We start from the raw sequence: 15,600 nt of genomic DNA, 5'->3' as shown, positions 1-15,600 counted from the left end.
GTGGGGGCAGGGGGTATATGGGATGCCTCTGCAGCTTCCACTCAGTTTTGCTGTGAACCTAAAACTGCTTTAAAGTATATATATTTTTAAAAAGGGCATTAATTACTAGCATAAGGGGATCTGGGAACTCTCTGTTCAGTCTTTGCAACTTTTTGTGTAAATCTAAAATTATTATGAAATAAAAAGTTTTCTTATAAAAACAAAAACAACCAACCACTATCTTACAGTTCTGTAGGTCAGAAGTCTGACTTGGGTCTCACTGGGTTAAAATCATGGCTCTAGGGGAAAACCTAGGGGCCTCTAGAGGAGAATTATTTTCCTTGCCTTTCTCAGCTTCTAGAAGCTGCCCACATTCTTGGCTCGAGGGCCCCTTCCCTCCTCAAAGCCAGCAATGGCGGGTTGAGTCAGTCCCACATCTAATCATTCCAACCTGTCTCTTCTGCCTTCCTCTTCTATTTATAAAGACCCTGTGATTACACTGGGCCCACCCAGATAATCCAGGATAACCTCCACGTCTCTGGGTCAGTTGATTAGCACCCTTTATTCCTCTTTGCCGTGTAACCTAACATATTCACAGGTTCCAGGGAGTAGAGTGTGGACACCTTTGAGACATTGTTTTTCTGCCTCCTACAACTACCTTTGTGCACTCCTTTGTCACATGCTTGTCCTGCCCACCATCTAAAACACTTTTACTCTTTTGGTTCTTTTTTACAAATACCTCACTCCATATTTGTCTGAGTTGTTTTCTGAACAAGTGAAAAAAATAAATACTCTTAGTTTGATCTAGTGACAGCGTTTGGACACAAAGTAACATTAAATATATTCTCTGGATGTTAAACTCTGGGCATTTATCAATACCTTCAAGTTGAACTTGAGGAGCAAGTAAGGTAATTCAGATACTACCAGTTAAGCTCCCTGTTATTTCCAACTTTTTAAGTTGTAAAATGAACACGTTTAAAAAAAAAAAAAGAGCAGAAAACATAAATGTACAGTGTGAAAAGAATTCTAAAGCAAACATCTGTGTAACCAGTGCCCAGTTCAAGAAATAGGACATAGACAGCACCCCTTCCCCAAAGTTCCCCTCGTGGTCCTTGTCTATCACTTACCATTTCCTCTCCTCTTAGAGATAAACCACTACCCTGACTTTTATGGTAATAAGTTGCTTGCCTTTTCTTTATAGCTTTACGACCAAAGTATGTACCTCCAAACAATATAGTTGAGTTTTGTCTCATTTTAAACTATATAAAAGAGCCATACTGTATGTTTCTTTTGTATTTATTTACCTTGTGTATTATAAAATTCAGCCATGTTGTTATCTGTAGGTTTAAGTCTAGTTCACTCATTTTTTCATTGCTGTATGTATTTCATTGCTGTATGTATTTCATTGCATGGTCCATTCTTCTGTGGCTGGAATTTTGTGTTGTTTCCATTTTGGGGCTATCACAATCACTGTAGCTGTGAACAATTTTGCATATGTATTCTGGTACTACATGCACATAATTATCCAGGGTATATACTCAGGAGTAGAAAGGCTTAGTCAGAGTTTTTTGGTCTTCAACTTTAGTGGATAATGCTAAATTGTTTTCCTGCTGTTAGTGAATGACAGAATCTATTGCTCCACATCCTTGCTAACACTTGGTGTCGTCAGACTCATTAATTTCAGCCATTCTGATGGGTATATTGTGGTGGATGTACAGTTGTATTTCATTTTAGTTTGCTTTCCCCTGGTTACTAATATGGTTGAATATTATTCATATATTTATTGGCCATTTGAATTTCCTCGTATGTGCAGAACCTATAAAAAAGGTTTCTTTTGGTGCAATTTTATATTGGATTGTCTGCATTTAAAATTTTTTATTTGATTTCTGGGAGTTCTTTATATAACATGGATAATACTCCTTTTTGGGTTGAATTCTTTGTAATTAACTTTTCCAGTTCTTGGCTAGTGTTTTCACTCTTTTTATGGTGTCAAATATAATGTAGTTGAATTTATTACTCCTTTCTCTATGGTAACAGAATTTGTGTTTTAAGAATCATGAAGACATTCTCCTATAATTACTTTTCCTGAAGCTTGTTTTAAAGTATTTTTATTGTGAAATATTCATACAGAAAAATGCCCAAAACTAAGATATACAGAGCTCAATAATAATTTAGTACAAACACCCATGTAACTACCACTCAAATCAAGAAATAGAACATTGTTTACAACCCAGATAACCCATTCTTGCTCCTCCCTCCCAAAGGAACCACTACCATGACCTCCATGTTAATCACTTTTTGGCCTTTTTTAAATAAATAGCTTTTCCACCTCAATATGTATCCCTAAACATGATGATTTAGTTTTTTTCTTTTTGGAAAAACACTGTTATATTTAGCTTTAATTTTAAAAAATGTAGGGAGCTAATTTTTACTTAAGATTTTTTTCAAGTATAAAGTACATATAGAGAAGCATACAAATCGTAAGACAGCTGGATAAATTGTCCCTAAGTGAATATACCCATATAATCACCTCCTAAGTTAAGACAGAATGTTTCCTCATGACTCCTCTACCGATTACTGACTCCTTCCTTCCCCCAAAAGATTTCCCTCCTTAAACAAAATCCTGAATTCTAAAACCATAGTTTAGTTTCCCTGCTTTTGAAATTTTTTTAAATGAAATCATACAGTCTGCATTTGTGTCTGGCTCCTTTCATTTAAATTATTTTTGTGGAATTCATCATGTTGTTGCTTGTAGCTATAGTTTGTTCATTTTCATTGTTGTATAGTATCATATGGTATAAATACACCAGAATCTGTCATTCATTATTCTATCATTGACAGCTACTTGAGTGTCCATTTTTTTGCCATTATGAAAAAAGCATATATGCACATTTCTAAGTATGTCTTTCAATGCCTATGTGCACATATTTTATTGGGTATGTGTGACATTGATGAAGTTTAGAGTACATGTATATTAAACTAGTCTGAATATATATATTATATATATGTGTGTGTGTATATATTATATGTATGTATATATATAAAATATATATACTTTTAATCTTTTTAAAAAAGTTTAACTTTTCTGTGTTCTTATGTTTTAATTATGTTTGCAGTAAACAGCATTTAACTCCATTTAAAAAATTTAGTTTGACATTTTTTGCCTTTTGAGAAGTTAATATAGTTACATTAATTGTAATCACTCAAATATTTGGATTTGTTTCTGCTAGTTTTTTACTATTTGTCCTGCTTTTAAAACTTCTTATCCTTTTTTTGAATTAAGTTCCCTCCATTTCATTTTATCCCCTGTAATCAACTGGAAGTTATACATACTGTTTTATTTATTTTAGTGATTACATAGAAATTTTGACATGCATATCTAACACAACAAATTATAAATTTAATACATTTAGCCTCCTCTAAACAACACAAAGCCTTATAATACTTTAACTCCTTTCATCCTCTTCCAGTATATGTACAATTATTCAGTAATAGTTGAATTTAGACATTATTGCTATTATTTTGTTATTATTATTATTTTTTGCTGCATTGGGTTTTTGTTGCTGCGTGCGGGCTTTCTCTAGTTGCGGCAAGCGGGGGCTACTCTTTGCTGCGGTGTGTGGGCTTCTCATTGCGGTGGCTTCTCTTGTTGCGGAGCACAGGCTCTAGGCGCGCAGGCTTCAATAGTTGTGGCACGCAGGCTTCAGTAGTTGTGGCGCACGAGCTCTAGAGCGTAGGCTCAGTAGTTGTGGCGCATGGGCTTAGTTGCTCGTGGGATCTTCCCGGACCAGGGATCGAACCCATGTCCCCTGCATTGGCAGGTGGATTCTTAACCACTGTGCCACCAGGGAAGTCCCATATTGCTATTATTTTGGACAGTTAGTGTTTGTTTAGATTTACAGAATGTTTACAATTTTCTTTGGTCACCATTACTTCTTGCATTTTGGAGCTTCCTTCTGGGATGACTTTCATTTTTCCATATGTACATCCTTTGGCATGTCCTTTAATGAACATCTATTGGTAGTAAATTCTTTTTTTAAATCTGAATTTTATCTAATTTTTTCAGTTCTTATATTGTTTATCTGAAAATGCTTTTGTTTTGCTCTTATCCTTAAAATGTTTCACTGGATTTGGAGTTGATGGCAATTTTCTCTTAACATTTTGAAGATACATTCCAATGTCTTCTTTTTTTTTTTTTTAAACATCTTTATTGGAGTATAATTGCTTTACAATTGTGTGTTAGTTTCTACTTTATAACAAAGTGAATCAGTTATACATATACATATGTTCCCATATCTCTTCCCTCTTGCGTCTCCCTCCCTCCCACCCTCCCTATCCCACCCCTCTAGGTGGTCACAAAGCACCGAGCTGATCTCCCTGTGCTATGCGGCTGCTTCCCACTAGCTATCTATTTTACATTTGGTAGTGTATATATGTCCATGCCACTCTCTCACCCTGTCACATCTTACCCCTCCCCCTCCCCATATCCTGAAGTCCATTCTCTAGTAGGTCTGTGTCTTTATTCCCGTCTTACCACTAGGTTCTTCATGACCTTTTTTTTTTTTTTTCCTTAGATTCCATATATGTTAGCATACTGTATTTGTTTTTCTCTTTCTGACTTACTTCACTCTGTATGACAGACTCTAACTCCATCCACCTCACTACAAATACCTCCATTTCATTTCTTTTTATGGCTGAGTAATATTCCATTGTATATATGTGCCACATCTTCTTTATCCATTCATCCGATGATGGACACTTAGGTTGCTTCCATGTCCTGGCTATTGTAAATAGAGCTGCAATGAACATTTCGGTACATGACTCTTTTTGAATTATGGCTTTCTCAGGGTATATGCCCAGTAGTGGGATTGCTGGGTCGTATGGTAGTTCTATTTTTAGTTTTTTAAGGAACCTCCATACTGTTCTCCATAGTGGCTGTATCAATTTACATTCCCACCAACAGTGCAAGAGTGTTCCCTTTTCTCCACACCCTCTCCAGCATTTATTGTTTCTAGATTTTTTGATGATGGCCATTCTGACCGGTGTGAGATGGTATCTCAGTGTAGTTTTGATTTGCATTTCTCTAATGATTAATGATGTTGAGCATTCTTTCATGTGTTTGTTCCAATGTCTTCTGACTTCTGTTGCTGTTGAAAAATCAGCTGTCAGCTGAATTGTCATTTCTTTGAAGATTAATTTGTCTTTTCTTCTGCCTAATTTTAAGATCCCCTCTTTCTCTGATGTCATGAACTTTCACTATGAGGTGACTAAATGTGGATTTCATTTAAATTTTTTGGCATAGAAATTTTTGATCTTCCAGAATTTAGAATATTTATCATCAATTCTGGAAAATGTTCAGCCATTATTTCTTTGAATACTGCCTTCCTCCATTCTATTATATCCTTCTTGAATTTTAATTAGATATTTGTTGAATCTTACCCTATCCTTCATGCACCTCAACCTCTTATATTTTCCATTTCTTTGTCTCTCTGTGTTATATCTTGCAAATTCTTCAGGTGATCTTTCAGAACACGAATTCTCCCTTCAGCTGTCAAATCTGATGGTTAACTTGTCCTTTGGGTTTCTAATCTCAATTATCATATTTTAAAAATTTCTGTAGGTTCATCTGGCTCTTTTTCAAATCTGCCTGATCAGTTTTGATAGTTTATTTCTTCATTATCTTTATTTCCTCTAATTCCTTTAAAAATATTAAACATTCTAATGGAAAAACTGTTTCTATACTCATAACACTTTTGACACCAAATGTGTGGGTTTTCCACACAAAACAATTCTCTAATTCTCTGCAGACATCAACTGGGTGTCCTACAATTTTAGTCAATTCTAACACTACCTGGAGTTAACACAGACTCCATAGGTTAAAGGCTCAGTCCCACAAGACTGCTCCCCTCCCTTAAGATACCAATCACAAGTAGTGGGTCCTCAAGTTACCCACACTTTTGTCTTAATTGGGTACAAATCAGGGGTTCCCATGACCCTCTTCTTAAGTTTGATAATTTTCTATAATGGCTCACATAACCCAGGGAAACACTTTATTTTCTATTACTGGTTTATTATAAAGGATATTATAAAGGATGCAAATGAACAGCCAAATGAGGTACCTAGGGTGGGATCCAGAAGTGTCCTGAACTTAAGAGATTTTGTCCCTGAGAAGTCTGGGGTGTACCACTGTCCCAGCTCATTGATGCATTCACCAATCCAGAAGTTCATCAAATCTTGTTGTTCAGAGTTTTTACAGAGCTTAATTTCCAACTCCCTTCCCTTCACAAGAGGTCAGGTGTAGGGTTGAAAATTGTAACCCTCTAATCCTTTGGTCTTTCTGGCATCAGCCCCATCCTGAGGCTATAGGGGCCCCACCATAAATCACCTAATTAGCATAAACTCAGGGATGATGGAAAGGGACTTGTTATGAATAACATAATACAATTCTCTAATCCCTACCACTTAGGAAGTTACAAGGGTTTTAGAAGCTCTGTGCCAGAAACTGTGGACAGAGACCAAATATATATTTCTTCTTATGTCACAATATCACAAATACACTTTCTTTATATATGATATTTGATAACTAGAATACTTGCAGTCGTTGCAGGTATTATTCTGAAGTTCATTATTTCCTTGTGTTTTTAGTGATATTGTAATATGAGATCATATTTCTATAGGAACCTTACCTGTAGGATTTTTAGAGAAGATTTACTTTTGCTTACACAAGGTGCCTGGGGCACTAAAGTGATCACCTTTATGGTTTTCAGCTCAAGGTTTTCTGGGTCACACAGGTAGTGTGAAATTCTAGCCCCCCGCAATATGTTTGCAAACTTGTTTAGGAATTCTCAGAGGGGAGTTGTTTTCTTTTTTTTCTATTCCATCCACAGTTAATGTGGAGACAGTCAGGTATCCTTACCCTTTCCCTCTGTAGGTCAGGTTTTTTCCTTAATCTACTACTGAGGATGTAGCCCTTCAGTTTTGGGGAGGTCTTAGTTTAGGGGAGGTTGCCAGTGTGATATATGGGCAAGATGACAGGGGCCCAGAGAATGGGGATGTCTTAGTCAATCCAGATGAGGTCACAGAGGCTGCCTAGGTAAGGTGACACTTAGGACACTTAAACTGAACTCAGGCTTATTAAACAATAAATGGGAGTTTGCCATGCAATGGGCATAATTACGCTGTGTTCACCACAAGGCAAGAATCATGTCCAATGTGTATACTGCTGTGTCTCCAGAACTTAGCATAGTACTTTGCACATACTAGGTGCTCAATTAATGTACTTAAGTGTATCAATGAGTAAGAAGTATCAAAGTATTCCAAATGGAGGGAAACAATGCATATAAAGCAAATAAGAAGAAACAAATAACAAAACTTTATTAAAAATAACAAATTTGGTTAAGCCAAGGGCCATTTCTTTTTTCAACAAGTGTTTTTACAATAGTTGTTTTTGGTAAGACACTTATTTAGGATACAGACAGTGCCACACTCTAATAGGGATAATAAGACACATGCATAATAACTATAACACTTCTCCCCTTTGTACACAGTTTAGTTTCTCTCTCACTATGAAAGGCTAAAATAAGGGTATGAGGCTTCATGCTTCAGAGCCTCTCTGCTGATGAGCTTGGGGATTGGGAAAACACTAAATGCTTCTACAAATCATTATACCCTTGTCTTTAGTGGAAAAGAGTAGTCAGGTGTAAATGTTTGGCAAAATGTGGTTGTAGTTTGATTGCAATCTGCAAATATTTGTGCTGTCAGTTTGCCACAGAAGGTGTGGTCCTCATGAAAGGACTTTGAGGAACATGGCTGGTCAAATGGTATGAAGGCTCAAAAGCATAAAGCCTCTAAGGAAGAGGTAGGGTATGCAGAATGAGAAGACCTTACTACCTGAATTTCTGGCTAAAGGGGCAGCAGAAGGCCCATGGTATTGTAAAGGCCATGGTCTTTTCTGTTTCCTTTACATGGATATAGGGAGAGGGAAGAGGAGAAAGGGATATTAATTATTTTAAAAAAAAAGAAAAACAATAAAAGTTCCCACTGTGGAAAAAATATTGATTTAACTATAGAAATTTAATTAAGAAACCAAAACAACTTAGTCTTATAGCTGATGATCTCATTGGCTTATACCATTGTCATACACTGTATTCTGAGTTATCAGGCCAAAAATGTGGACTTGGCAAAGATGAGAGTTACTGTCAATTGTTCCAGCTCCCCAAGCTGGATGACACCAGTGGCTGTGTGAGTGAATACAGAAGTTGAAATCAACATCATGTTAACTTTGGTTCCATTCCGAAAACATTCTATTCCAGAGATATGTAAGATGAAGCTTTTTTAGGGCAGAGATCATGGTTACATCCCCTGGTCCTTAATAGTTGCTCAGGAAATATGTGGTGAATAAATAAATGCACAAAGGTTACCCTGGGTTGCTAAGATCAGAACAGTATTTGCCATTATTTTGGAGGCTGGCGTGGGATTCGTACACCCTGGAACAGTTTCTTCTCTTTGCAGCTAGTAATATTTTTTTTGTTTATGAAGAACAAGCATTCTTGCACACTGGCACAATGGTCCTGGGGAAAGTGACACAGACAGATTTCCACTGCATTCCTCAGAAGACCCAGCAATACCACTCTCCAATGGTGAGTGTTTCTTTATCAGATTTAAATTTGAGGGGTTTAGTCTTTTCTTTTTTGCCAGTAGTGGTGAGTACTTCAAGAACAAAAAAATGAATTGGCCAAGTTTGATTGAATTTGATAGCATTTTACTGCTCTGCAGGAGTCAGGGTAGTTACAACCTCATCTCCCTGTGCAGCAGTTTTTCCCACACACAAAACTGCAAGTATCTTCTCATCCTTATCTACATTTATGTCTAATTCTATTAGTGGGCACTGTAAATATGTTTCTAATTAGGGAGGAGGTATGCTTGTATTTATTGTAATTCCCAAGGTACAAAAGATGTTAAAAACAGTATCAAGAGTTTGGGGGTTTTTGGTGGTTCTTAGTTTTCACTTAAAAATAAATAGACAAGTATTTAGCAACTTCTGCCAAGAAAAATTTCCACATAGGGCCTCATCCCTAGCAATAAAAACCCAGATATGGCAGCAAAACATTTCCAGATACTTCTTTAGGTCTCTGAAAGCAGTATAGGAGAGAGGAGTAAAAAAATTATAGTATACAGCTTATAAAACACTTTATGCATGCCAATTCATTTCAGTATTATTTTTCCTATTTCTCCAATGGGGACTCTAAGGTACATTTAGGTTAAGTACCTTGACCAGAGTCACATAGCTAGTAAGCGACAGGGCTAGAACTCAAATGTAGGTTTTCGTATTACAAGTTCAGTGTTCTTATTCCAAGCCCAACATTCATAAGTATTGAATGTTTGTTGTGTCTATTTTCCTTTCTAAGTAATAGTGTTGATGGGGTGTGGGGGAGGTGATGGGATATGTCTTTTCGGCTCTTGCTGGCTACTGTGGCTCCAGTTTCTTATGAACATTGTACTAAAAAAGATAATAGCAACCTTGACTGAACAAAAATTAATCTATATGCTAGTACTTAAATAGCCTTGGTCAGAGATGAGATCAGTAAGGGTGAGGAGGACAGCTAAATAATGAAAGTTTCCTTATTGATGGCACAAGAGATGGGCTCAACAGTCTACTGCATCTGAAACAGCTGAATTCAATCAAACTAATCTAGGTAGGGTTGGGGGGCGTGGTGGGCAGGAAAGAAGTCCGTTTGCATTCTCTTTGAATAATAAGGGTATCTGTTGTAAAGTGACTACAGAGACAGCTACTGCCTGACTTCAAGTCTCATCCCAGTGACACTGGTGACCCTAGGGAGGCACACATGCTGAAGTCTTTCCTAGTATCTAGGACATGGTATGGGGTTGTAGCAAAGATATTTCTTTTATAGTGATTTGACCTAGGACTTGACTTCTGAGAAGCATAAAGCCTCTGCTCAAACTGGGTAAAATGTTTCCCTGGGCTATGAAAGTCATCTTGCAAAGAAATAACTAAAAAAATCTCAACTCAAGTAATAATTTTCCTGGCAGGCCTCACCTCCAGAAGTCTTAGAAACATACCAGTCACTTCTCATCCTGGCCAAACAGCTATCTGAAATGCTGTTTCTAACACTAGTTATATATTAAATTGTGACCTCTACATCTACTGGTAAAGCATTTGTAGGAAGAATGAAGAAAAAGTGATGTAATTTTAAAGTATTCTCTTAGTGACTCCCAAACGTAGAAATTCTATTTGTTACAAGATATTAAATCTTAAGTTACGTTATCAGCCAGATAATTCTTTGTTGTGGGGAGGGCTGCCCTGTACATTGCAGAATGTTTAGCAGCATCCTTGACCCCTACCCGCTGGATGCCAATAGTACCTCCTGAGTTTTGACAACCAAAAATGTCTTCAGACTTGGCCATAAAAATTATCCCCAGTTGAGAACTATTGTTTTAACCAAAGCACCAAGATATTACAGAAAAAAACGACTCCCTCCACCCCCTCCAAAAAAAACACCTCTAACTAAAGTGAGTTCTGAAATGGACTATCCCTAGAAATGAGAGGATTTAGACAAAATCAGGTAGATAACTAACTCTGAAAACTCACAAGTTATAAAAGGTCAGGTGAGAATTACTGAGGAGTATTTCTTTGGAGACTGTTGCTGGTATGCTGTGATTCTTACCACAGACACTTGGCTGCCTCTTACCTCAAGCCGAGTGAGAGGGACCTTCAGTGGAACTACTCAGAGTACTTGTACTTGGGATGTGTCTCTTGCAGTTAAAGGGGCACAGAGGACTTGCGTCTGTCTCTTGCCTGAAAAATATAGAGGACAAGACAGGCTGGCAGCTGTTCTGGCAGCAGAGCAGAGGAATGCTGAAGCTGCACTGGGATTGGCCTATATTCCCAAGTTTCTTTGGGCAAGAAGTGGATGAGAGCTTCGCGTGGACCAGGTGTGGATAATACAGAGCTGCCACTAGCCTAAACAGCACCATCAGAAAAAAAGCTCTCCCTCGTCCAGACACTTCACTTCCATCTGTTGGAAAATAATCTCACTAATTTAGTTTGGACAAAACACTTTACTGCCACCTGCTGGAATACTGTCAAAATAAATATACAAATCCACAAGGGTGATGTGAATGGCAGGCACTCCCTAGGGTATGGAGTGCATAACCTTGCACAATGTGGGGTGGTCCCAGAGCCACTTACAAATGGGCCACTGTGAGAGCTACCTTAGATTCTATCTGACAGGTCCTTACTGAGAAAAACAGGTTTCAAGAGATAAGAAGTTGGAGGTGGACCACCAGATTCTTAGGGACTGAAAGAGTAAAAAAAACTGCCAGAATAAAATGCTTTTGCTCAGACCAACCAAGGTTACTATGGGTGAGAAACCACCAAAGAATGGGGATGGTGGTGGTTTCTGAAAATCTTAAAAGCATCCATCAGAAAAAAAGGCAGCTTTAAACATCTACCAGGCCGAGTATGAAACCATCACATGGAAGTAAAAGTTACAAACTTTCCTGCTCCCCTTTCTTTTCCTCTCTCTCCACCCCTTTGGTTCTGGTTGGTAAGCTGGGAGAGAACAAGAAAGACCAGGCATGATGCCTCTCCAGGGCAAGCAGTTAGCCAGCTGTCCCAAGCTGGTGAAGAGGGAAGTTTCACTCTTTCTGACTCAATAACCATAGGACTTTCTATTCCTAATAGGGACCACAGAATTCATGGAATCTGTCTGAGTCAGGTATATGGCACATTGGCTCCACTGCACAGGTTTAAAAGGATGAGGAAATTTAAAAATAAAGGTTTTTTGTTTTGTTTTTTAAAAATTATACCCCTGAATCCTGTATGTTGAACATACTGGTTACATATTATAAAGCAGGATCTGGAAAAGATATCTTCCAAGGATATGTTGTTGAGTTTTACAGGGGAAAATGGTATTTGAATCAATTCATTTGTTGAGAGCCCATACTTTGGGAGTAGGGCACATAAATGCAAGGGAGTCTCTGTCGTCTGGGAGCTTACAGTCTTGGGTTTCATACTCAGAGTAATGTAACTATTACTGTCAGTTATGTCAACAAGAGCCTGTGTTGCATAGGCAGGGCAGGTTCAGAAGGGTTTTTACTCTAATGATTTCCTCTCATGATATTTTTACTCGCTATGATTAAGCTTTAGAAGCGACATGTTGCTCTGTTCTTCAAGCATGGGATCACAGGTAAAGCTTCCATTTAAGACGTTTAAAGAGAGGTGCAAGGCTGAATGCATAGGTTGCATCTTGATTGGGCTGCTTTGAAACCAGAGTCTGTCTGGTCCTCAGTTTGGCAGATTCGGACACTTACATTTCACTTTATTCAGGCTTAATCAGGCTCTGAGAATTTAATTTGGGTAAAACAACTTTATAATTCAACCCAATGAACAGAAGCTGATTTATGAACCATGATGTGAATTTACTGAGAAAAACTGTATTGCTTGTATAACTAGTACCAGTCATGTGCTTTGGACAATTGCTTCTTACTGCATGTGTTGATTTAATTGAGAGTCCTTGAGTGATGGGAAGACTACCTGATAAGTGTGGAATCAGAGCATGGGTCTTTGTATGTTCTTAAATGATATCTAGAATTTAAGTTTACTAGGATATAAACTCACTGACAGGGATCTTATTTGCTGATATATCCTAAGAGACTAGAACATGGTAAGCATTCAATAAGTATTTGTTGAGTGAGGGACTGAATCTGAACTAAGTTTTTTTAAACTGTTCTGATAATGGATGGGTATTGGTCCCGGTCATTAGAATCAGTAGCCTCTCTCCTAGACAGAATGCGAGCCCCCAGTACATTCTTATTCAGATTCTGCTGGTTCTAGACTCTTAATGGACCCCACCCGTCTCTTATGACAGCATCAACTGGGCATGTGACACTTAGGTTACAGATAATTTATTTTACTCTCTCTGATGAAATCTGGGAGCCACCCTGATCTCTGTAACACATTTACAGATCATCTCATAGGGTGACTTTCTTTTCTTTTCTTTCTTCCTTTCTTTTTTTTGGAGGGGGGTAAATTTTGTTCCAAGTTCTATGAGGGTTCTTGTCTTAAATTTTCCAGGTTTCTGACTTCCAGCTCAGGCATGTAGGGGACAACTGAACTGTGGTAGTTTATATTTTTACAGACACCCAGAGTTCTTTGTGCAAGTGTGGATCTATCTACCCTCCATCAAGGAGTCTAAAGGCAGAACACTGCGTTTTACTCAATGGGAGATCTCAAAGCCCTTAACAAACTAAAGCAAAAAATGAGATTGTATGAATATTCATACCTTTGTGAACGCGTGGGAGCTGCACGGTCGGTCTGGGTGGCTATGCAAGCAAGTACAGACACCCCAGGCTCAGAGAACTCCTCATTCTTTCTGCCTTTCAGCTCTGCCTCTGAAATTCTGGTTTTGTATAGGAAGCTCTCTGTAAGCATATAGCCTGTTGACTTTCATTTTCCCAGATGCTTTCGGCACCAGAGGCATCTATGTTCTCTCTGGAGTCTAGGTCTTGTCCTTAGGTGAAGAGGAAGGGTTGGGGGCGGACAGGGTCCCCCATCTAACCTCCGTCGCTGAGAATGGGAACGTGACTCACCGCTTCAGTCTGCCCGGAGGTTTCTGTTAAAGGTCTCCACGCTCCTCACCTAGATAACGGCACCCGGGTTTTTCTGGCTTCCTGCAGGTGTGCATGCTCCTTCCGCAGAGACCAGGAGTGACCTCGGGCTGCCAGATTTGCCCTTCATGACACCTACGTTCTCTCCCCACTTTCCTCTATCTGCTTTCCAACCTCCCCAGACTGAGGACCCCCAGACACCTCCCTCAGGCCCGCGCCCTGCTTCTCACACCGTAACTCAGGGGACCAAATTTGGGGTGGGAAAAGCCCGGCGGTTCTAAAGCCCACGGACTCGAGGGCTGCAGCCGCAGGGCTTTGGGGAGCCCCGCCCCCGCCCGCGGGCCCGCCCCGCCCCCTCCGCCCCTCCCACGTACGTCACGTCCGGCCCAGCCCCTGCCAGCCCTCCGCCCTCCGCCCTCCGCCCTCCGCCCTCCGCCCTCAGCTCTCCTCTCGCTCGCCGTTAGGGAGGCTCAGCGCCTCAGCTACAGCCTCCGTCTCCGCTCCCGCCCCATCCTCCGCGTCTCTGCCGCCGCCACCGCCGGGGGCATCCGGGGGTCGCCTAACGGGCTGGCCCTGCGCCACAGTCGTCGCTTCAGCCTTCTGCCAGTGGCGGCCACAAGAAGAAGCTCGCTGGCCGCGGAGCCACTTGGGGCCTCAGTTCTCGCCCTCTTTCAGTTGCCGCGGGTTCTGGAGAAGCGGCCGCGGCCGGGGAACTGGGCGTCGAGGTTCCAACGGTAGGTGAACGGGCGGGTACCCGTATCTGCGCATGCGCTGGTCCCAGTAGCCGCGGCCCTCCCCCTTCTGCCTCTCCCCAGCTCCGTGTCCCACCCGCACCGGGTTCAAGGGCTTTTCACCTCGGGGTGCGGGGGATCCCGGGCAGTGCCGTTGCAGGTGCGGCATTCCATAGAGAGGGCCCCCTTTCACCTAGAGCAAGAGAAGGTGAAGATGTGCCCCTGGCAGCCAGGGGGTGTGGCAGTCTTCGATTTTTCAGCCGCTGCAGTGCGCGTGAGCGGGTGTGCCTTCTCACCTAGCTCCCCCAAAGTAGAAGGCACAGCTCCCCACCCTTGTTTGCTAGCCTTCCCTGCACACCGGACCTGCGCCGCCTCCCTGCCCTTTTCCTTAAAGCTGGGCAGTGAAGTTGATGCAGAAAAAAAAAAGTGTGGTTTAATCCGGGCTCAACTGCGCCCCTTTTTAAGATCACGTGAGATGAGTGGTTGCTGACTTCCTTAGATCGTTCAGAGAATATAGCCAAAATTGGGCTGTTGGTGCACTGGGGACTTGTCTAGAATGCATTCTGCATAGGCCAGGCTAGAGAGGGTACAGCGCTGTTTCAGATGAGGCGCCTGGCTTCCGAGATAAGGTATTAGTAAATTGAATCAGTTGGCACACTTGCCCAGTGGGAAGTTGGTAAACTTCAATTAAAAATCAATTAAAAATCAAACTGACTTTTAGAAAGGCATTTCGTTCGGCTCCCCATTATGCCGTCTAATCAATGAAAAAAGTACCTAAGATTGGGCACTTACCTTATTTTCAAGTTGATGATAATCTAAAAATGGCAACCGGAACCACAGTAATGCAGATTATGAACATTAAATAGCTGAGATGCACTTACTTTTAAAAGTGGACATTAAAGGATGGTTTTGAATTATTGACTTTCTGGGTTAATGTGAGGCTGTGTCTTCAACTTTCCTTTTTGTAACCTTGCATGCAATACTTGTTGGCCTGGGTGTCTCTCAGGTACTGTGCATTTAGTAAGTGCGTACTAGCTGAATGGAATTGAATAAACTGGTTATTATTTGTATATCTATCGGGAGCTCCTTCTTACTTTCTTAATCTCTGCTGCTTTTAAAATTTGGGCAGTATTTTTAACAGTTTAATTGTGTTACCAGTTAGGGATGCTTGGAAAGATGTAGAAAGGCTTATCAGTGTCATAAAATTCTTCCTTAGGTGAAGTAAATGTTACATTGTGTGTGTGTTTTTAACTGTATATGT

At 40.2% G+C, this 15,600-nt stretch overlaps 1 protein-coding gene across 12 annotated transcripts in view; it reads left to right on the top strand.

The window, feature by feature from the left end:
• The first annotated feature begins 14,041 nt into the window (after positions 1 to 14,041).
• FAM13B (family with sequence similarity 13 member B) overlaps positions 14,042 to 15,600 on the top strand; it is a 113,544-nt gene continuing 111,985 nt past the window's right edge. For all 12 annotated transcript variants that reach the window (XM_061189638.1, XM_061189637.1, XM_061189633.1 and 9 more), the window contains exon 1: positions 14,042 to 14,342. The gene's annotated coding sequence lies outside the window, so the exon portion shown is untranslated. The remainder of the gene's footprint in view (positions 14,343 to 15,600) is intronic.

The sequence above is a fragment of the Eubalaena glacialis genome, chromosome 4 (assembly GCF_028564815.1).
Source record: "Eubalaena glacialis isolate mEubGla1 chromosome 4, mEubGla1.1.hap2.+ XY, whole genome shotgun sequence".
Lineage (NCBI taxonomy): Eukaryota > Metazoa > Chordata > Mammalia > Artiodactyla > Balaenidae > Eubalaena > Eubalaena glacialis.
Note: the sequence above shows the minus strand (reverse complement) of the source record. Positions and strands in the feature narration are given on the sequence as shown.